This window comes from Odocoileus virginianus, chromosome 6 (assembly GCF_023699985.2).
Source record: "Odocoileus virginianus isolate 20LAN1187 ecotype Illinois chromosome 6, Ovbor_1.2, whole genome shotgun sequence".
Taxonomy (NCBI): domain Eukaryota; kingdom Metazoa; phylum Chordata; class Mammalia; order Artiodactyla; family Cervidae; genus Odocoileus; species Odocoileus virginianus.
The window spans coordinates 64629620-64652317 of NC_069679.1; the positions used below are offsets into that span (position 1 = coordinate 64629620).

General features: G+C 41.8%; 1 long non-coding RNA gene across 1 annotated transcript in view; it reads right to left on the reverse strand.

Moving 5' to 3' along the window:
* Window positions 1-749: 749 nt before the first annotated feature.
* LOC139035516 (uncharacterized) overlaps window positions 750-22698 on the reverse strand; it is a 38662-nt gene continuing 16713 nt past the window's right edge. Inside the window, exon 2 of the long non-coding RNA XR_011488088.1 lies at window positions 750-1372. This is a non-coding gene — a long non-coding RNA (uncharacterized lncRNA). The remainder of the gene's footprint in view (window positions 1373-22698) is intronic.

Consider the following 22698-nt stretch of genomic DNA (forward strand, 5'->3'; position numbering starts at 1 on the left):
GTAAAGAGTCAGCCTGCAATGTGAGATACCCAGGTTCGATCCCTGGGTCGGGAAGATCCACTGGAGAAGGAAAGGACAACCCGCTCCGGTATTCTTGCCTGGAAAATCCCATGGACAGAGGAGCCTGGCAGGCTATAGTTCATGGATCACAAAGAGTTGGACACGACTGAGAGACTGAGCCAGCGATCCCTCTCAATGCCCTCAGGATAAAGCTTACACTCTATAGTTTGGCACATAATGCTCTTCATGATCTGGCTTTTTTTTTTTTTGCCAGTTTTATCTCTTAGCTCCTAATCTCTTACCCTCTATACTCCAACTGTGCAGAACTTTTTGCCTTTCCCCCAAATGACCATGTTTTCTTTTGCCTCCAGGAATTTCCACGTTCTGGTATCTCCCCCAAACCATTCCCACTTATTCTCCTTTTCTTCTCATCCTTTGGGACTTTGCCATCATCTCTTCCAGGAAGTCCTCCTGGATTTTCCAGAGCTGGATTAGTGGGAATGGAGTGAGCCACAGGCAATCAGTTTCTTCTCTTGTTCTCCAAGCTGATGAGTCACTCCTCCTCTAGGGGGTAATAAAAGAGGAAGCACAGAGCCACAGTATTCCTACTATATTTTTTTCTCTTTGCAGAATAGAGTAGACTGTTTAGTACCTTGAACTTTCAACCTCCAGAACCATGAGCAATAGAGGTCTGTGGTTATAAACCATCCTGTCTGTGGTATTTTGTTAAAGCAGCATGAATCGACTAAGACAATCACCATCTGTTTTTATTTGATGTTTACTTACTTGTTTATAGACTATCACCCCACTAGACCATAAACTCTGTGAGTTCAGGGACCATGCCTATTTTGCTCTTAATCATATCCCTGGCACCTAGCATGGTAGCTGGCCTGTGGAAAGTACACAATAAATAGTGTGAACCTGAACCTAAGAATTGCTTATTTCAAGGCCATCATACTTTATAGACTCCATCAGTCAGTCAGTTCAGTCATTCAATCATGTCTGACTCTTTGCGACCCCATGGACTGCAGCACACCAGGCTTCCCTGTCCATCACCAACTCCTGGAGCTTACTCAAACTCATGTCCATCAAGTCCGTGATGCCGTCCAACCATCTCATGTTCTGTCATCCCCTTCTACTCCTGCCTTCAATCTTTCCCAGCATCAGGGTCTTTTCCAATGAGTCAGTTCTTCGCATCAGGTGGCCAAAGGATTGGAGTTTCAGCTTCATCATCAGTCCTTCCAATGAATATTTAGTACTGATTTCCTTTAGGATTGACTGGTATGATCTTCTTGCAGGCCAAGGGACTCTCAAGAGTCTTCTCCAACACCACAGAATCCATTGGTAAATGTTAATTCATTCTTAGAAGTATCTGGAGAAAGAATTATGAAAATGGTTTCGTCTTTGCCAGAAAGCTAAGTAGAGCTTCCCTATCTGACCTGAACCCCTGGGGCTGATAGAAAACAAAGAGGCTATTTTTTTGGGTTTTGCTCCACACATTGTGCTTGGCAGGGCAGTCCCTGCTAATAATGCCCTGCTCTGAATTCTTCTCAAAATGTGTTTCAACAATTCTGAGGACTTAGGGGTCAGGATGGAGAGGAGGAGATTATGTCAAGGGCCAGTCTGTGTTTAGCCTACGCCTTACTTGTAGTCCTTGAACTAATTTGACTCCTTTGTCAGAAAAGCAAAGGCATCTGTTCATAGCTTTCTTAAGAAAGGGCCCGCAGAGGATGTTTTTGTTTGATAGGGTTAGTTTCCTTATAGACGTTGGTATTTGTTCATGGAAGTTGTTACACCGATCACTTTGGCTACTGGTATGGTATATGAATACAATAGTTTATTAGGTAGGAGAAATTTTAGTATAATGGAATAATATTTCTCATATGTTTGATCATATAATCAAAGCCCAATTTAAAAAGAGTAAACAAACAGAAATTACAGATCTTTCATGGATATGTTTGAGGTTGAATGGGACAACAGCTTTTATTTTAAATAATAATTCAATCAGAGTCTTCATTGTGAGGCTCTCCAAAAGCAAAATGTATTCCTCAAGGCAATTTGGAAATCACGACTAAGATCAATATGACAGATTTTGGAACTTTGATCTGACTTCTTGCTGACTGTGGCAAGAATATTTTGCCTACCAACTCTGACTTCCTTTTACATTAGAGGAACATGTATGCCCCAGGGCACGTGGTTTCTTCAAAGAGATGTCCTTTGTCTCCTGCCCGTGACAAAACTGGGGACTGTGGAAGGAATATGTCTCTCTGAAGCTTTGTGGAATTTAAATAGCCACCACCAAACATTTAATTAACAAATAAATTGATTAATTCTTGGTGTTATTTAAATGGATGGCTCAAAACATTAGACATTTATGGAAAAGGAAAGATGCAAGAAAGAAATGACTGTAGGGGCTATTACCCCGGAGTCCCCCACAATCTTAGTGGATGCAGCTAAGTAAAGGGGTGGTTCTGATTCTACTGGAGCTCCAGGGCTTCTACAAGCCTCTGTCCCAGAGCAAACAGGAGAGAACTTGCCCTAGGGATGGAGCTATGCAGATAAAATGAGGTTACGCATGTGCCAATAGTCTCTTTTATTTTTTTAAGAATTGGGGTATAATTTATATAAACTTCAGTTTTTAGTGACATTTCTGCCAGTTTGACAAGTGCAGACTGTCATGCAACCTATTACCACAATCAAGTATAGAACTGTTCTGCTATCCCCCCAAATTCTTCTGTGCCTCTTTCTAGTCAACACCCCCCATGACCTCGAGCCTTTGAAAACCACAACTGATCTATTTTGTATATCTATAATTTTACCTGTTCTAGAATATCACAGAAACAGCATCATACAGTATGTAGCCTTTTGTGTCTAGCTTCTTTTGCTTTGCATTTGGGATTCATCCAAGTTATTGCATATGTTACCAGTCCGTTCTTGCTACTGTGAGGTGGTATTCCATTGATGGATATACTAGTTTGTTTACCCATTCACCAGCTGAAAGACATGTGGGTTGTTTCCAGTTTTTGACAATTAGGAATAGAGCTGCTATAAACATTTGCATACAGGTTTTTATGTGAACATAAGTTTTCATTTCTCTTGGATAAGTACCTAAGAGTGAAATTGCTGGGTCGTATGGTAAGTGTATGTTTAATTTTATAAGAGACTGTCAGGCTGTTTTTCAAAGTGACTGTACTATTTTGCATCCCCAGCAGCAATATATGAGTTTGTATGACAATATTTTGAAAAATCAAAATTCTACACATCACTTTTAAAGGCAAGTATAAGGTAACTTTTCCAGTATTGGGAGGAATTTTCAGAGACAACTCTAAATCTGTTTGCCAAACTAGCAAACAGAGGCCAGAAATTAGCTGAGAAGGTTGACTGAGTATTTGGGGCAATTCTGCAAAGGAGAGTGTTTATTTAGAATCCCAGTTAATATGGACAGACATCTGTTGAGCACTTTCCATGTCCTGGGCACTGGGCTTCCTGTTTTACATGCATCTTCACACTGACTGCGGTTATGATCCCACCTTACACGTGAGGACACGAGGCCCAGAGAAGGTAATGACATCCCAATTACAACCCAGCTCATAAGAGACCTTACAGGCAATAAAATCCAAGTGTGCTGAATTCCAGACACTGTACCCTTATAACTGCTCCCCTGTGCTAGCCTCTTAGCTGCTGAGAGTTACTACTAGTTATTAATGCTCCTCAGATTGTACCTTCTGCATTTCTGTGCACACAGACACCAGGCTGGAACATGGGCAGATACAAAACTTTCTTCCAGCTCACCCTGAGCTCTGCTGCTGTTCCTTCAGTCCAAACCCACGAGTCTACCCTGCCAGGCTGCGCTCCCAACTCTCAGACTTACTGGCTTCCTCTGAATCCTGCTGTAAGCTGCACATTGTGTCTTTGGAGAAGATTTGGAGAATATTCTAGAAAGCAAGCCTCCTGCCATTGAATGTGGGGAAGTCCAATGGAATGACCTTTCTCTTCCAGTTTGAGAAGGTCAGACTGAGAGTCTGCTGCCAAGCACGGGTCAGGTTCTCTCTCTCCAGCTCTTGCTTTGATGTGGGTCATTCCCAACACCACACAGAAACATAAAGAGACAGAGTTTTAGGGGGCTTAGCTTGTGCTTCAAATGTTGGGTGCCTCAGAGTGCCTTAGAATCCTAACTCCTCAGATCCATACAGTGTGATTTAGAGCTGACAGGGACTCTGTTGCCTTCTGATTCCCTTGGATCCACTGAATTAAATCGCTGCCAGAATTCTGACTCTGCCACTTACTGGCTGTGGGACCTCAGGCAACATGATTAACCTTTCTGTGCCTGAATTTCTCTGTCATAAATTAGGGAAGTGATGCTTATACATGGGGTGTTTTAAGGACTGAATGAATAGTACTGAATTCAAGTACAGTGCCAGGCAAATCGCAAGTGCTTACTAAATGGTTATTGCTATTTTTCAGTCACCAAGTCGTGTCCTACTCTTTGAGGCCCCACGGAGTGTAGCCTGCCAGGATTTCCCAGACAAGAATGCTAGAGTGGGTTGCTATTTCCTGCTCCAAGGGATCTTCCTGACACAGGGATTGAGTCTGCCTCTCCTGCATGTGTCTTCTGCATTGCAGGAGGTTTCTTTACCGCTGAGCCACCAGGATAGCTTAATACTAATACAACCCAGAGACTCTGAGTGATACTTCTAATACCAAGGTATCTCAGAGCACAGTTAGAGTTAGGCAGTGTGGTGCTCAAATAGGTTGCTTGATTGGGACACAGGAGAAATCTGAGATTAAGAGCAGATTGGCCAATTAATTAGGTTTGTGACCTTGAGCAGTCATGTAGCCTCCCCTCTCACTTTCCTTCAGTAATTACCTCTGAGGATTGTTCCTTGTGGCTATCCCTCTGACCTTTTAAAGTAAAAAATAAAAAGAACCACCTGAACCTTCAGAATGCCACATCCTCTTTTATTCAACTCAGTTTCAAAAGGAAGGATCCTGGTTTTTAGAAAAACTTTGTGTTTTCCCAGAAAGAGACATTTTAAAATAGTAATAATTATGATAGCCACAGGGCATGGTGACCCACTCCAATATCCTTGCTGGAGAATCCCCATGGACAGAGGAGCCTGGCAGGCTACAGTCCATGGGGTTGTTTGCGAAGAGTTGGACACCACTGAGCAACTAAGCATAGCATAGCAGCCACAGTACTGAGCATTTTTGCTGTGCCAGGTGCTGTACTAAGTCCTGCATCGTGTCACAGAAGCTTCCAGTAGCCCAGTGAAGATGAAGAAACTGAGGCTGAGCAAGGTCAAGTCAGTTGCCCAACATCACTTAGCTGATAAAGGGCTGAGCCAGGATCTGAACCCAAGCCTCTCTCATACCCCTACGCATGTGTGCTCACTCAGTTGTGTCCAGCTCCTTGCAAGCCAATGGACTGTAGCCCGTCAGGTTCCTCTGCCCATGGGATTTTCCAGGCAAGAATATTGGAATGGGTTGCCATTTCCTCCTCCAGCGTATCTTCCTGACCTAGGGACTGAACCTGCATCTGTTGCGTCTCTTGCATCGACTGGCGGATTCTTTACCACTCTGCCACCTGGGGCTTCTCTGGTGGCTCAGATGATAAAAAATCCACCTGCGATGCGGGAGACCTGGGTTTGATCCCTGGGTTGGGAAGATCCCCTGGAGGAGGGCATGGCAACCCACTCCCGGATTCTTGCCTGGAGAATCCCCATGGACAGTGGAGCCTGGTGGGCTACAGGCCATGGGGTCACAGAGTCGGACCAGCTGAGTGACTAAGCATGCATAAGCACACAGGCCACCTGGGAAACCCCTCTGATGCTGAAATGCGTGCTTTTAAGCACGGTACTGCTGCCTTGGCTGGGACCATAATAGAGAACTTTAGAAGGGACAGGAACTTTGGAAATGACCAATCATGTGGCCCCAAACCACTCCTTTAATCAAGCTCAGCACAGTTGCTGCTGCCTCTACCAAGTTATTGATACATAAGCTCCCTGTCCTCTCTAGTTGGTAGCACAGTGAGTTGGAGAACCCTGGTTTGCAAACTCCTTATGTGGGACCCTTCTGTGATCAGTACAGTCTGAAGTTGCCATGCACTTGACTATCAAGGAGGTGAAGGGTATTAGGGGAGTAAAGGGCAGTCGTCTGAGAGGTTCGGGCGCTGGAGCAGACAGTTATGTGTCCAGAGCATTCAGGTGTTCTTTCCTAGGGTGAGTGGAGAAAACACTGCCTAAGCTGTCCTGTGCTTTTCCAAAATCCACCCATCTCTTCCAACTGCCAGCAGCAAACCCTGAGCCTCTGGCATTTCCCTCTGGGCTTGGTAGGGATAGTATTGCTGGTACAGCCTGTCTGCTGGCTGCAGTCAGCACGGCCTTCTCACCCTCTTTTTTCCCGTCACTGCCAGTGGCTTGTTTGACTTTGAACAAGTCTCTCAAGGATCAATTGAGTTGTTTAAGCTCTAAGCACATTGATTAAAAGAAATCATGAGGAATGATGATGTTCTGTGTTTATAGGAAAATTGTCTTCTAGGCCAGAGTCCCTTCTTCCCCCACCCCTGCAGCATAGTTACAGGCCAAATGCCATGGCCATTCAAGAAGTATGAGAGGAAATTTGCTTTGAAATAGGAGGAGAAACTGACCTGGCTGGTTTGGTAATAGGTCCAAGGAACATAGTGTCCTCTGGACACTGACAGCTGCTGGAGTAAGTCTGTTCCTCTTGTCGGTCAGGCCGACCCTCTCTGGCAAGTTGACTCATGATTACTGAGGATGATCAACAACAGTTATGGAAAGCCTGCTGTATCCTTGTCAGCAAGGTGTGATGAGGTGGGAGATGAGAGATTTTTATGTACTGGTAAACAGCAATGAAAAGTGACACGTGTGAAGCAGATTACAAAACAATGCATAACATGGTATCACATTTATGTATTTTTACAAATATGAGTATGCATAAAAATATCTGAAAAATATACACAAACTGTTGGGACTTCTCTGGCAGTTCAGTGGTTATGACTTTGCTTTCCAATGCAGGGTTTAATCCCTGGTTGGGGAGCTAAGAATCCACATGCCTTTTAGCCAAAAAACCAAAACACGAAACAGAAACAATATTATAACAAATTCAGTAAAGACTTTAAAAATGGCCCATGTCAAAAAAATCTTTTAAAAAAAACCAATAAGCACAAACAATAGAAATGGGATGGAAGAAGGCAGAGAGGGAATTTTCATTTTTTTTTTTTATCATGTATGCTTTGAGATTATTTGAATTTTTCTAAAGAGAATGCATTGCTTCCACTCACCCCCAATATTCTTTGGTATTTATTACAATATGATTTTTAAAAAGTCAGATTTATTGAAGTAAAATTAGCACATCATTATATAGTAATTATACATATACATATACTATAGTAAAATCACTCTTTTAAAAGTGTATGGCTAGATGAATTTCGACAAATGTACATAGTCATGTAAGCATCATCACAATAATTATATAGACTATTTCCATTACCCCCAGAGATTCTCTTCTGCCCTTTTGTAGGAAATCTGCCCTTACTCCCAGCCCCAAGTGACTGCAGGTCTGATTTCTGTCCTTAATGCTTAGCTTTTTCTAGAATCTTAATAAATGGAATCATATAGCAAGCGGGTAGCTTTTCATGCCTGGTTTCTTTCATGTAGCGTTATGTTTTTGAGATTCATCCATGTTGTTGCTTGTAGTAGTTTGTTCCATTTCTTTGCTGAGTAGTATTCCTCTGTACCTTAGTTTGTTCATTTACCAATGTGGCTTGTTTTCTGCTTTTTGTACACATTTTTGTATAAGTCATTGTGTAGATGTAAGTTTTCTCTTGGGTAAATACCTAGGAGGTTTGTTGGGTCATGTGTTAAATATGTGATTAATTTTTATAAGAAACTGCCAAACTATTTTCTAAAGTGGCCATACCATTTTGTATTTCCACCATGGTTACCCCAGCCACTCCACCTCTTCACCAGCTTTAGATATTGGCCGATTTTTTGGATCTGAGTCATTCTAGAAGGTAGAGAGTGTTATCTCATTATGGTTTTAATTTGTATTTCCCTAATGACTAATAATATTGAACATCCTTTCATGTACTTATTGGCCATCTGTATATTATTTCTGGTGACATATCTTCAAGCTTTTCATCCGTTTAAAAAATTGGGTGTTCTTTCTAATATTGATCTATAAGATTTCTTAACATATTTTGGATATAAGTTCTGTATCAGAGATGTATTTTTGCAAATATTTTCTCACAGTATGTGACTCATCTTTTCATTTTTCTGAACAGTGTCTTTTGAACAGCAAGGCATTTTCATTTTGATGAAATGTAATTAATTTTTTAATGTATTAATAGTTTTTCCTTTTTGTGTCTTATTTAAGAAACCTGCGCCTAACCCAAGGTGACAAAGATTTTCCCCACATTTTCTTTTAGAACTTTATACTTCTACCTCTTACATTTAGGTCTATGATTCATTTTGAGTTGATTTTTAAACAGCTTTAGATATAATTCACATGCTACACATTTAATCCACTTAGAGTGTACAAGTCTGGTTTTTAGCATATTTAAAATTGTGCAAGCATCCCCACATTCTAATTTTGAACGTTTTCATCAAACCAAAAAGAAACCTCAAACTCTCAGGTAGTGACTTCATATTTCCCCTCCCACCCCCTCAACTCTAGGCAACCACTAATCCATTTTCTGTCTCTACAGATTTGCCTATTCAGTTAATTTTTATATATGGTAAAACCACTTCAGCATTCTTGCCTTGAGAACCCTGTGAACAGCATGAAGAGGCAAAAAAGATAAGAGTTAAAGTTCATGTTTTTGGTACATGTATGTCCAATTGTTACAGCATTTCTATTTGTTGAAAAGACTATTTTTCTCCACTGGACTACTCTATCAGCTTTGTCCATAATCAATTGACTTACACGTGTGAGTCTATTTCTGAACTCCCTCTTCTATTCCATTGAACTATATGCCTATCCATATGTCAAAATCACCCTGTCTTGATTACAATAGACTCATAAAACAAATTGAAATATGGTAACGTGAGTCCACCAACTTTATTTTTCTTTTTCTGGCTATCTTGAGTCCTTTGACGTTTCACATAAGTCTTTGAATCAGCTTGTCAGTTTCTAAAATAAGCTTGCTGGAATTTTGATGCAGATTGCTTTGAACCTTTAGGTTAATTTAGGGAGAACTGACATTTTAATGATATTGAGTCTTCTGATTCATGAGCATGGTATACATTTCTATTAATTTAGTTTTTAAATTTTTCTCAGTAATATTTTAGTTTGCAGTGTTAGATCTTGCATATTTTACCAAACTTACTCCTAAGAACTTCATGGTTTTTATGCTTAAATGTTACTTTTAAAATTACAATTTTAGTTATTTATTGTTAGTATCTTAAGATATGCTTTTTGCACATGGATCTTGTATTCTGTGAGTTTATTAAACTCACTTATTTGTTCTCTTTGCTGTGTGAATTGTGAATTCTTTGGGATTTTCTATGTAGATGATAGTATTTTTTTTTTTTTCCCAAATGTATGCCTTTTATTTCTTGCCTTATTGCACTGGCAATTAGCACCAGCTCAGTGTTGTATAGAAGGAGTAAGAAGAGACATTTTGCCATGTTCCCAATTTCAGAGGGAAAATGTTCAGTTTTTTTTACCACTAAGTATGATGTTTTTATCAGTTTGAAAGTTCTATTCTAGTTATCTCAGTGTTCTTAATCATAAAAAGATGCTGGATTTTGGCAAATGTTTTCTGCTTTTTTTTTTTTTTTTTTTTGCATCTTTTGAGATGATCACATGGTTTTTCTTTTTAGTCTGCTGACATGGGGAATTACATTGTTGATTTTTGTAAAAGTTAAACCAACTTTGCATTCCAGGGATAAATGCTACTTGGTCATGATGTATTATGCTTTTTATATATTTTTGGATTTGATTTGCTAATATTTATTAAGAATTGCCACATTTAGAAGAAATAAAGATATTGGTCCACAGTTTTTTGTTTTTTTTTTTAAATTGTGGTGTCTTTTTCTGATTTTGGTATCAGGATAGTGAGGGGAGAAGTATTCTCTCCTCTTCTGTTTTCTGGGTAAATTTGTGTAAAATTTGTGTAAAATCTGGGTTCAGTTTAGTTCAGTTCAATCACTCAGTCGTGTCTGACTCTTTGTGACCCCATGAATTGCAGCACGCCAGGCCTCCCTGTCCATCACCAACTCCTGGAGTTTACTCAAACTCATGCCCATGAGTCGGTGATGCCATCCAGCCATCTCATCCTCTGTCGTCCCTTTCTCCTCCTGCCCCCAATCCCTCCCAGCATCGGGGTCTTTTCCAATGAGTCAACTCTTTGCATGAGGTGGCCAAAATACTGGAGTTTCAGCTTCAGCACCAGTCCTTCCAATGAACACCCAGGACTGATCTCCTTTAGGATGGGCTGGTTGGATCTCCTTGCAGTCCAAAATAAATTTCCTGGTAAAATTTGTGCAAAATCTATTTTCTGGATAAATGTGTATACTATTTCTTATTTTTTGGCTTGAATACTTCTATATCATTTAAATTTTTTTCTAAAAAGAATATAATGCCTTTGACCATTGAACAACATGGGTGTGAACTGCCTCAGTCCATTTGCATTACATGCAAATATTTTTCAATAGTAAATACCACAGTACTACATAGTCCACGGTTGATTGACTCCACAAATGTGGAGACACTGTGGATACAGAGGGCCAACTCTAAGTTATACATGGATTAACACCCGAGTTTGTTCAAGGGTCAACTGTACTTTAAAATTTCTATTTTAAAAATCATTTTATAGTTATGAAAAATATTAGTAGTACAATAATAATACAGAGGGTTCCCCTATACCTTTCACCTAGATTCTCCAATGTTAACATTTTGCATAGTTATAGTGTAATGATCAAAACTAGGAAATTAACACTGATAAAATGTTACTAATGAATTCATAGATTTTATTAAAATTTTTGTTGTTGTTGTTTAGTCATTAAGTTATTCCAACTCTTTTGCAACCCCATGAACTGTGGCCTAACAGGCACCTCTGTCCATGGGGATTCTCCAGAAAAGAATACTGGAGTGGGTTGCCATGTTCTCCTCCAGGGAATCTTCCCACCCAGGGACTGAACCCAGGTCTCCTTCATTGGCAGGCGAATTCTTTACCACTGAGCCACCAGGGAAGCCATTCAAATTTTACCACTTGCCAAATAATGGCCTTTTTCTGGTCTAGGATTCTACACTGCATTTAGTTGTCATGTCTCCTCCATTTCTATTCTTAAAAAAAAAATTCCTCAGTCTCTATCTGCAATGATATTTGGATTAATTTTTTAATTGAAAAATAATCAGGAGAAATTTCCCCTATCTCCTTCCTTCCTTTTGAATAATTTTGGTCTATTAGCTTGAGCCAAAACAAAGTATGCACCAGTGGAGTGTGGGTAATGGAAGTTTCAGTGGCCTGTCACAGATATAGGAACCCAAGTGTAGTGAAGCATAATCTATGAATGGAGGTGTGGCGATGGCCCAGCAGGGTTGTCAGGATATAAACTGACAGTTTAGGGGTGAAGGTGGGCCAGGTGATATGATGAGGGCATTTGAGCAGGGGTATGATGACAGGGGTGTGACTGGTTACATACAGGGGCTTTGATCAAATAAATGTATCAAGAATGATTAAGAACAGATGTCACCCTATCAGAAAAAGAAGTTATTATACAGATATATAGATCTCCTTAACTCTTTACTCAAAAATTCAGAGAGGAGCAGCATTCTAATAGCATTGAACACATCACTACCCAGATCTTGGCTTCTAAATACCATTCTCCACTAAAAGAAACAAGGATTCTTTGAAGCAATGGCTGATTTCAAGGCTGGGTCAAGGAAAGTACAAGATAAGCCTAGAATTTTTTTTCTGTCAGAAATTAAGGAAATTATAGAAGAATAATGGAAATATTTCAAAAGAACAGAGAAGACAATTTGAGGAGCCCTCACTTTCCAAATCTGGGATAATTTGAGCATCAAGCTAAATGACAAGTTATAGGCTATACCCCACTTAATAAAATGAGAGTTGATGAGTTTATACTGAAATAAATGAGTAATAAATGGAGAGAGGAGAAAGTGCTTTATTTTTTACCATAGGATGCTAACGAATGAATTTGAAATGATGATAGAATTAGAAAATCACACTGACAACCAAAATAATAATAATAATAATTCAGTCAAAAAGCACAAAAGAATATGTAATAGTAGGTAAAAGATGAATGAGGAATGAATATTTACATAATTCCAACGTACCTCCCAACAAATATTTGATAGTTACAAAAGAAAAAAAGTGTGACTGTGGTGGGAAAGCAGGCAGATATCATCAAATCAGATGATCAGGTTAACATCACAAGCAATGGGACAAATCAATATCGAGCACCTCTTGATAGAATGTAATGAGAAGCACACAGCAGCTCTTCTGTGATATTCCTGACAACAAATCATGAGGAAACAACAAATCCTCAAAAAAGAATGTCTAGAGAACAACTGGCCTATAACCTTCAAATGTTTTCAGGCTTTTAAAGACCAGAAATGACTGGGGAACTATTTCAGAATGAAACAATTTGAAGACACATGACAATTAAATGCTATGCATGATCCTGGATTGAATTCTTTTTCTATAAAGGATGATATTGGTATAATTAGTGAAACTTGAATAAAGTAAGAAGATTCAATAGCAGTAATGTATTGTTGTTGGTTCTTGATTTTGATGGTTAGATTATTGTGAAGAGAAATAATCAGAGAAAAGAAACAGCTATTTATCCTGCTACTTCTCTAGTATTCTCCATCTTAATTGGTGCTACCATCATCTATCCAGAAATTCAAGCTTGTAATAAGAGACTCATCCTTCATATCTTTCTTATAATGTTAAAGTCCATTTGGAACAACCTAAATATCTACTGATGGATCAATAATAAGAAACATCTATGCCTTGGAATTGTTTAGTTGCGAAGCTGTGTCTGACTCTTTTGTGACCACATGGACTGTAGCCTGCCAGGCTCCTCTGTCCATGGGATTTCCCAGGCAAGAATCCTGCAGTGGGTTGTCATTTTCTTCTCCAGGGAATTTCCTGATCAAAAGATTAAACCCATGTCTCCTGAACTGGCAGGTAGGTTCTTTACCACTGAGCCACCAAGGAATCCCATGCCTTGGAATGTTGTATTGCTATTCAGAGGAGTGAAGTGCATCTCTATGACACAAAAATAAAAGAATAAAGTTGTGAAATAGAATAGAAGATCCCCTCTTCATCAATTTTTATACACACAAAGACCAAGTGCAGTGAAGGGTATATTCCAAAATGTTAACAAATATTATCTTTTTGGGATGAAATTATGAATTTTCTTCTTTACTGTTTGGACTTTTTTTTTAGAGTGATGCATTAAAACACACAATAAAGATATTTTACTTTTGAAGAATTGTTTAATATAAGTAATATGGTAGAGACTTAAAAAGAAGTCATTCACCTTCAAGGAACCTCAAAATGAATAGGACAATGTAAAAATTACATATATGGTATAGAATACATATAGCAAGAGGAGAGACAAATTTAGAGGCAAGCTGCAGCTATAAAAAAGAATGAGGATGTGAGAAAGAAGAAAGACTGATTTTAGAGGACTTGGGGAGAGGGAACAGGGTACAACTAGGAAGGTCTTGGCTGTGTGATGGATTTTGAAGAAGAGAGGGTCATGGGAAGCCGAGGGCAGGCTGTTTTCTGAGAGTGGGGAAAGGGGCACCTGGTTCAGAGATCTAAGCCAAGTGGGGAGCTTAGGGAGATGCTTAGCTGGCATGATAGGCAGTTTTCTTTCCTGAGTTTTTGTATTTCCTTTAACCTCTCTCACTTTTGATTCCTCCTTCCCCACTGTTCAGGGACCTCGGGGTAAAACATACCCTCCTTTCACTCCAAAGAAAACATGGATGTGCGTGCTAAGTCGCTTCAGTCATGTCTAACTCTTTGTGATCCCAAAGACTGTAACCCACCAGGCTCCTCTGTCCATGGGATTTTCCAGGCAAGAATACTGCAGTGGGTTGCCATGCCCTCTTCCAGGGGATCTGCCTGACCTAGGGGTCAAACCTGCATCTCTTATATCTCCTGCATTGGCAGGAAGGTTGATTACCACTAGTTCCACCTGGCAAAACACCCTTAATAGAGTTAATATGAACAAAAGTTAGTTTATAGGACTTCCCATGTGGTTTGATGGGGCTTCCCTGGTGCCTCAGATGGTAAGAAACTGCCTGCAGTGTGGGAGACCCTGGTTCTATCCCTGGGTCAGGAAGACCTCTGGAAAAGGGAATGGCTACCCACTCCAGTATTCTTGCCTGGAGAATTCTGTGGACAGAGGCTCCTCTGTCTCCACCAGGGCTACAGTCCTGGGGATTGCAAAGAGTTGGACATGACTAAGTGACCAACATTTTCACTTTCACTTGGTGGTCCAGTGGTTAAGAATCCGTCTTGCAATGCAGGGAACACTGGTTCAATCCCTGGTCAGGAAGCTCCCACATGCTGTGGATCAACTAAGCCTGTGTGCCACAACTACTGAGCTCACACTCCAGAGCCGTGAGCTGCAATACTGAAGCTCATGCACCCAAGTGCCCTTGCAACAAGAAGCCACAGTAGTGAGAAGCCTGTGCACCGTAACTAGAGAGTACCCCTGATGGCTGCAACTAGAGAAATCTACTGTGCGGTATCAAACACATAGCACAGTCATAGGTAAATAAAAATAAGTTATTTTATGAAAAACCTAGGGAATATGTAAAGAAAATAATGCCTGACAGTACAATGTAAAAACAATTAAGCTACCTACATCTGGTTTCTTATTCTAAAGAATTCTGTGAAAATATCAAAGATCGGTACATATCCCTGTTTCCCTTGCTCTTGAGATAGTTTCACAATAACTCTTAAAGTCTTAGCATAACTTTGCGGGCATCTGGTCTGGCTTCTGATGCTCCCAGGTCCCCGTGCCTGCCTCTTAGCTGTGTGTTCTCTGGGTGCCATCTTGTTTCCTACTCCAGGGAAGCTGGCCCAGAAAATACATCTTGTTCCATGTAGGAGTAAATCTCAGCTCCTTAAAACTCAACCTGCTGGAACCTCTGGACGCCTCTTATTCTTTCCTAGCATAAGATAGTACAAGGGCAGGCCTGGTTCACAGCTGAGTTTTCAGGAAATGCTGTTGGACATCTTCAAGCCCTTCCTACTCAAGTCTTTGGCTCTGCCTACTTTAGAAACATTCTGTGATGATTCACCAAGGAAGGGTCTTGTAAAATCTGCCTATTACGGTTTCACAACCTGATAATAACCACATAGTGAACATACCCTTCGCACAGCATGAATTAGTACGCTCACAGCACGAGTAGGGTCATTCTCACTTACCAAGGCGGTGGTAAAATCCTGCCTGGAGGGCACATGTTGGGGAGACTTGGGAGTAGTTTTGCAGCAGGTGAAAGCTTGAGGTCATCTTTCCGGCTATTCTCTCAATTAGGTGGTTTAAAGATAAAAAAAACAATTGAGTGAATTCCACCTCAATAAATTACTTTTAAAAACTGTGTCTGCAGGCGGGGAAGGGGAGTGGGACAAATTGGGAGAGTGGCATTGACATACATACACTGCCGCTGCCGCCGCTGCCAAGTCGCTTCAGTTGTGTCTGACTCTGTGCAACCCTATAGACGGCAGCCCGCCAGGTTCCCCCGTCCCTGGGATTCTCCAGGCAAGAACACTGGAGCGGGTTGCCATTTCCTTCCCCAATGCATGAAAGTGAAAAGTGAAAGTGAAGTCGCTCAGTCGTGTCCAACTCTTAGTGACCCTATGGCTGCAGGCCACCAGGCTGCTCCGTCCATGGGATTTTCCAGGCAAGAGTCCTGGAGTGGGGTGCCATGGCCTTCTCGCATACATACACTACCAAGTGTGAAATAGAGAGCTAGTGGGAAGTTGCTGGATAACACAGGGAGCTCAAGCCAGTGCTCTGTGATGACCTAGAGGGGTGGGATGGGGATGGGTGGGAGGGAGGCTCTAGAAGGAGAGACTATATGTGTACTTGTAGCTGATTCATACTGTTGTACAGCAGAAACCAACACAACATTTTAAAGCAATTATACTCCAATAAGAAATTAAAAATATATGTAACTAGTTTAAATTCCTTTGGTTAAAGTAATTCTGTTTGTAATAGAATTACTCTCTGAACCACAAGAAGTAGTGCCTCTAATTTTGCCAGTCCTTAAAAAAGCCACATTGAACATATAGGCTGCACATACATTGAAACTGAGAAAGAAAAATCTTTATGATGAGGTGGTACACTCGTGCTGCACAGTCTATCTGGAATATACTTTAGACAGTATCCAAAACCTTTAGAGTCACAATTTTGCCCTCCTGTTACTTCTTACTATGAAAATAACATGTATGTATTAAATATGATTATTGATAATGCCCTTATTATAAAGGCTTTCTGTGGCTGCACAGTTATCTTTACCCATTTTCCTCACTACTGCGTGGAACAGAGTCTTTAGAGCAGGTGAGTTGGGTTTTATTTGCGAGATTGAAGTGGCGTTTAAAAGGCATTTCATAAAGACAGAAGTGGAAGTATGAGCTCTGAAAATCTGACTACCACACTAAAATAGGAAAAAGTGCATGGTTTGGACTATCCTGGAATAGGGCTAACCCAAGGGGGAAATTTATTTTGTACTGGGCTTATTTCAGTTTGATTTTTGTATACATTTTTTAAAGATAAGGGTCTACTTCAGGTGGAGACTCAGCCCAATATCAACCTTTGAGCTTCTTTTATGCAAGACCCTTGTGGGACCTGAGACCTCCTAACACCACGAAGAAATGGTTTTATGTTCATCTTGGTAGGCATATAAGATGAATCAACTTATAACTCTACATTTATTTTACAAACTCTTTTACTTACTAAGTGCTTAGTATTCCATGAGAAGTAACTCATGTAAGCCTTCTAACATCCTTCTGAGGCAAGACTATCATTAGTCCCATAAAGCTGAGGCACAGAGAGGTTGAGCATGCATGCGTGCTCAGTTGTGTCCGACTTTTTGTGATCCCATGGACAGTAACCTGCCAGGCTCCTCTGTCCATGGAATTTTCCAGGCAAGAATACTGGAGCAGGTTGCCATTTCCTACTCCAGGGGGATCTTTCTGACCCAGGAATCAAACCTATGTCTCCTGAATCTCCTGCATTGGCAGGTGGATTCTTTACCACTGAGCCACCTAGAGGCTGAGCGATGTAGCCCAAATCTCACAGTTTCAAAGTGGCAGAGTCAGGATTTGAACGCATTAGTCTGGTCAGTCTTCAGAGTCTTCTTCACATTTGGCATTGTGGTGCTTATCTATTGGGATTAAGCAGTGGAACTCCAAGGTCTGAACACTCTTCCCAGAAGATAGGCTGATAGTTTCCATAAAGAGCACAAACAATGTCCACACATTTCCTGTTAAAGTAACTCTCTGTTTAGAAATCACACATGCTTTATATGTTAGAATAGGACTCACATCCTCTCAGGTCCCAACAGGGTGTGAGTGTTGTGACAGGACAGTGCCATGGGAGGACCATTTCTGCACTGAGGAATGTGATAAACAAAAGGCAGACCATCTTCCCTCATTGACAGAAGCCCCACGACAGGTATGGGCCGGTCCCTCTGTCTTCCACCCCCAGTCCCAGTGAGCTGCCCAGTTTGGGGGTCAGAGAGCATTCAGGTAATGGAAGAATCCCACCATCAGGCAGAAGATAGGGAACAATGTAGATACTGCTTGGGACTGCATTTAATAGGGAATGAAGGCAAAGTAAGATTATTTTGGTCAGTCTTTGTCTTTAAGGCTCTATAATTTCCGTATTGCTATAAATGGAAATGGAAGCACCATCTGGACCAGAGGGAGAAGTAGTGCCTCTAATTTTGCCAGTCCTTAAAAAAGCCACACTGAACACATCAGCTGCACATATGTTGAAACTGAGAAAGAAAAGCCTTTATTGTGAGGTGTATACTTGTGCTGCACAGCCTGAAATATATTTTAGACAGTATCCAGAACGTTTAGAGTCATAATTTTTGTCCTCCCATTACTGCTTATGATGGAAATAACATGTACGTATTAAATATGATTATTGATAATGCCCTTGTTGTAAAGGCTTTTCTGGGGCTACACAATTATCTTTACCTGTTCTCCTCACTACTGCGTGGAGGAGAGTCTTTAGAGCAGGTGAGCTGGGTTTTATTTGAGAGACTGAAGTGGAGTTTTAAAGGCACTTGATAAAGACAGAAGTGGAAGAAAAGTATGAGCTCTGAAAATCTGACTACCACACGAAAATAGGATAAGGTGCATGGTTCAGGCTATCCTGTTCATTTTATTTCTACTATGTAGTCGACCACACAAAGTGTCCCATGAGCAGCTGAAGGCCCGTGCTCTGCTGCTATCAGCAAAGAAGGCTAGAGCAGCAGCTCCCAACTGTTTCTGCCCAACATCCTGGATTTTTTGGAAAGACACGTGCTCAGGAAGGGCTTCCTATTAGGGACGAAGGGTTGTACTGGCCCCCTTTGAGGACAACCAGAAAAAAAGATCTTTTCAGTAAACATGCTGAGAAGGCAAAATGGAAGTCAAATTTCCACATTGAGGAACGACACGTGACCCCCTTCATAGTCCAAAGACGCTAGAACCTTCCAGGGTCTTTAAAGAAGATGTCACTGCAGAGGTGGGTGAAAGATTGATAGTGACTTTGATAGATCCTTACAGCCCAGATGTCTTTTTCAGGTTTTGGTTTAAGCCTCTTTTTCTTTTTCCCAGATTCTTTGACCACACCAAGGCCCTGGTAGCCACAAAGGCCACCTGCATGTGCCCGTGGTGCCTGCCTGATGAAACCCCACAGTGCCCAGGGCACAGAGAAAGGAGAGCCTCTCTGGGTTGGAAGGCACAGATAATTTCGCCCGTATTTATTCTGCTCATGTTACCTACTGCTTGGAGGTAAAGATTGGCAGTTTCTGGGTCCAGGGTCACATCGTCAGGGGAGACCAGAGGGAGTGCTGGGCAGGATGCTGAAAGCAGGGATGAGGAAAGCTTCTGGGGAAGCCACCTGGAACCCAGAGAAGGCTATGGCCTGGGGGGTGCCTCCCTACATCTCTGCCAAGAAAGGGAAGCCTGCCTGCTCCAGGCTTGGGCAAACCCACTAGCCATTAGAGGACTGCATATCTGTGGAAGGCCTTATTCTTCCTCTCTCAAGACAGGGAAAACTTGGGAGACTCAGATGTGACCCCGTTGCTGGTGAGTGTGTAGTCAGCACACTGAGCCTGGTGAGGGCGAGGTAAACGAGATGCCAAAGGCATAGAGTTTAAGGAGGTGCTCGAGCTTCAGGTTGGGCAAATGCCCCATTCCCTGCTTTTTGGCCGCTCTCCCAGCACTGGGCTGTGCTTAGGAGCTGGCATTCTTTAGGCTTAAGCTTTATTGACATCCTGAGGCCGCTGGTCAAGCTTGGCCTAACAGCTTGCCCAGACCCACTGCTCACAGTTCCCCCCCTCACTGTTCCCTTCTCCCAGGCCTGATTCCTCCCTCTTCACGTGAATGATAATAACCCTACCTAGATGCTTTCTTCATGTGTTGAAATGCGTTAAGATGACAAGAAATGTGAGCAGAGGCCTTGCCTGGTGCCCTCTCTGCACATTCAAGTTAGTTGACTGTTGACAATCCTGTCTCCTTCTCCAGGGTTTGCCGGACATATTATCTCCTCTCCCTTCGATAAGTCATACCGGCTGGTGCCCATTTAGATGCCTCACTGGGCTTGTTATCATGAGCTATTCCCATCTCCTCCAGGGCAGTCAACAGGTTCTTTAGGGACAGAAAAAGGCTTTGAGCTCCCAGCCAAAAGGTTCTTTCCACGTGTATCTTCCCTCCACACTAGAGAAGGGCTGCTCTCCAGCCGCAGGGAGAAGCCTGCTTCCCTCCTGTGCTTCTAGAACAACAGGGACCACCCAGGGGAAGCAGGACCTCTCATCATCTTTGAACTTGTGCAGGAGGTCACTGAGTTCACCCTGACTGGAGAAAGCATCTGTTCTCTCGCCCAGTTAGTTAAGTTGGAGACTAATGGTTTAACCTTAATGTTTTCACTCCTAGGAATAAACAGGTTTTTTTTTTTTTCAAGGATGAATTGATTTATTTCTCAGAAATAATCAAGAGAAGGGCAAACTGTACACTGTCTTCTCCCAAAAGTGGCATCTGGAAGAGAGGGATGCAACCTGGGGTCAAGCCTGCCCCTCACATTTGCAAGGCCTGGGATGAGGGGACAAATGGAGGCCCACACATCATAGATCTATAGTTTCAAAAGTCATACCTCAAACCAGGGAACTGCCTAATAAGTGGATCTTCCTACCTTGATACGTTTACTTTTACAATAATCTAAAAGGTCAAGTTCAAATTGAGAATTCTTGGACTTCTGCCCAGGGACAGGCAGTCCAGGGAGTGCTTGCCTCGCCCCTCCTACCCCCACCCCTGCCGCCCCCTTCTCTTCCTGCCATGGCTCTGCTCTGAACTATGAGGGGCCTGTGCACACATGTGTGACACCCCAGGCTGTGTCTGAGCTGTACGCATACGTCACTCTTGGCCACCCTTGGGTTAGCATTACCCAGAAAAGAGGACAATGCAGGCCCTGGAAGTAAGCTCAGGGCTATTTGGGCAGGATATTCTGGGACTGTTGTCTAGAAGGCGGACCTGGGGCTTGGATGTGTGTTTGTGAAAATATTACTTTGGCCCTGAGGAAGGGCCAGAGAGAGGACTTTTCACAGGATCAGGTGCAAGGGCAGTGCTGCCAGGAAAAGCCAGCTCCCGATCAGGACCTTCCTCTTCTATGCGGACAGAGTCTTCTCCCAGACCTTGCCCTCCCATGTGCTCTGCATCACCAGGGAAGAGGCCGGTAAGGAAAAAGTGGTCAGAGTTCTCTGCTATGTGGATGCAAGTCTACAAGGAATCCAGGGAACCGCCTTCTTACCAACTCCCAGGCCTCCAGCAACTGCTAATGACCAACATATTCAATTGGAGCCACTAACCCAACAGAAAAAAATGGCCATTCCCATGTTCTATGGGATCCACCCAAATGCCTTGTAGAGAAAGGAAGTGGGCAGGGGTGGGAGTGGTGTTGTTATGTCAGAGCCTGCCAGGCTAATTGTTTATCGTCAGACCATTTTATTCTCTGGATAAAGAAGCAAAAGCAAGACATCTGATACCACTGTTTTTCCCCTTTGGCCCACCAGCCTTTACATGCCTGTTTAAGATATGCCTACTATTCTGTAAAGAAAAAAAAGAGGACTCAGGTAATTCCCAGATGCCAGCCCAAGTCAGCCCTGCATGAGGCTCCTGACTTCCTAGATAATCCACAGCATCCTTAACAAAGCGGACCAGCATTCATCCTATGCTTTTGTTTTATAGGCTGTTTTATGACTGGAAATAACCTGCTTATTGTAAATCTCTCTTGTGGGATTTACAGAGGTATCATCTGTTCTATTTTCCTGGCTCTTTCACACATTTATTTAAATTCATTCATTACTTGGTAAGAACATTTTGTGTTCTAAGTCTTAATCATGTAAGAAAGAAATATTGTCCAACAGACATGGCCATTATTATATTGATTTAGTTTTTATTCATTTAAAAGTTGGGGTTTCTCCCCCTTGATGGTTCTCTAGCTTTTATGATACAGTTTCTCTGTGAAGCCCTAGAAATGGCTCATAAAAGTGGTGTTTGAGTTTGTGGGCTTCCAAAGGTGCAAAATGCTTTCTTCAAGGAATAAACTCAAGTTTATTATTGCTCCAGAGTTTTATAAACTATCTTCTTTGCAAGGGAGAGACAACAGTACATTTTAGTTTTTGCTTTTCTCAATCACTGACTCCTAGGTTGGTCCCTGATTTCCATAACTGTCTTTGACCTCAGGGAGTTTTCAAGGCCTTTTCGACCTCTCTCCTGGCATTTTTCATACATGTGTGTGTAAAATCTACATAACTGATAATTTATCATTGTAAGCATTTTTAAATGTGCGATTCAGTGGCCTTCACTACCTTCACAATGTGTGTAACCATCACCACTATTTCCAGAACATTTTCATCACCCAAACATTTCTGTACCCATCGAGCAATAACTTCGCATCTCCTGGCATTTTGATCCTTAGTTTATGCAGTGTTTATGCACTTTAGAGCCAAGGAACTGACTTGGAATATTTGTTCTGTCCCTTACTAGGCCTGGGATGTTGAACAACTTGCCCTATCTCTAGTTTATTCAGTCGCTCTGTCATGTTTGACTGTTTGCAACCCTGTGGACTGTAGCCCACCAGGATCCTCTGTCTATGGAATTTTCCAGGCAACAGTACTGGAGTGGGTTGCCATTTCCTACTCCAGGGGATCTTCCTGACCCAGGGATTAAACCCACATCACTTGCATCACCTGCATTGGCAGACGGATTCCTTACCACTAGCGCCACCTGGGAAGCCCAAGTCTTAGTTTACTCATCTTTAAAATGGAGCTAATAGCTGAGTAATATTCCGTGGTGTATATGTACCACAGCTTCCTCATCCATTCATTTGAATCAGTTCTAATGAGATGGATGAAACTGGAGCCGGTTATACAGAGCGAAGTAAGCCAGAAAGATAAAGACCATTACAGTATACT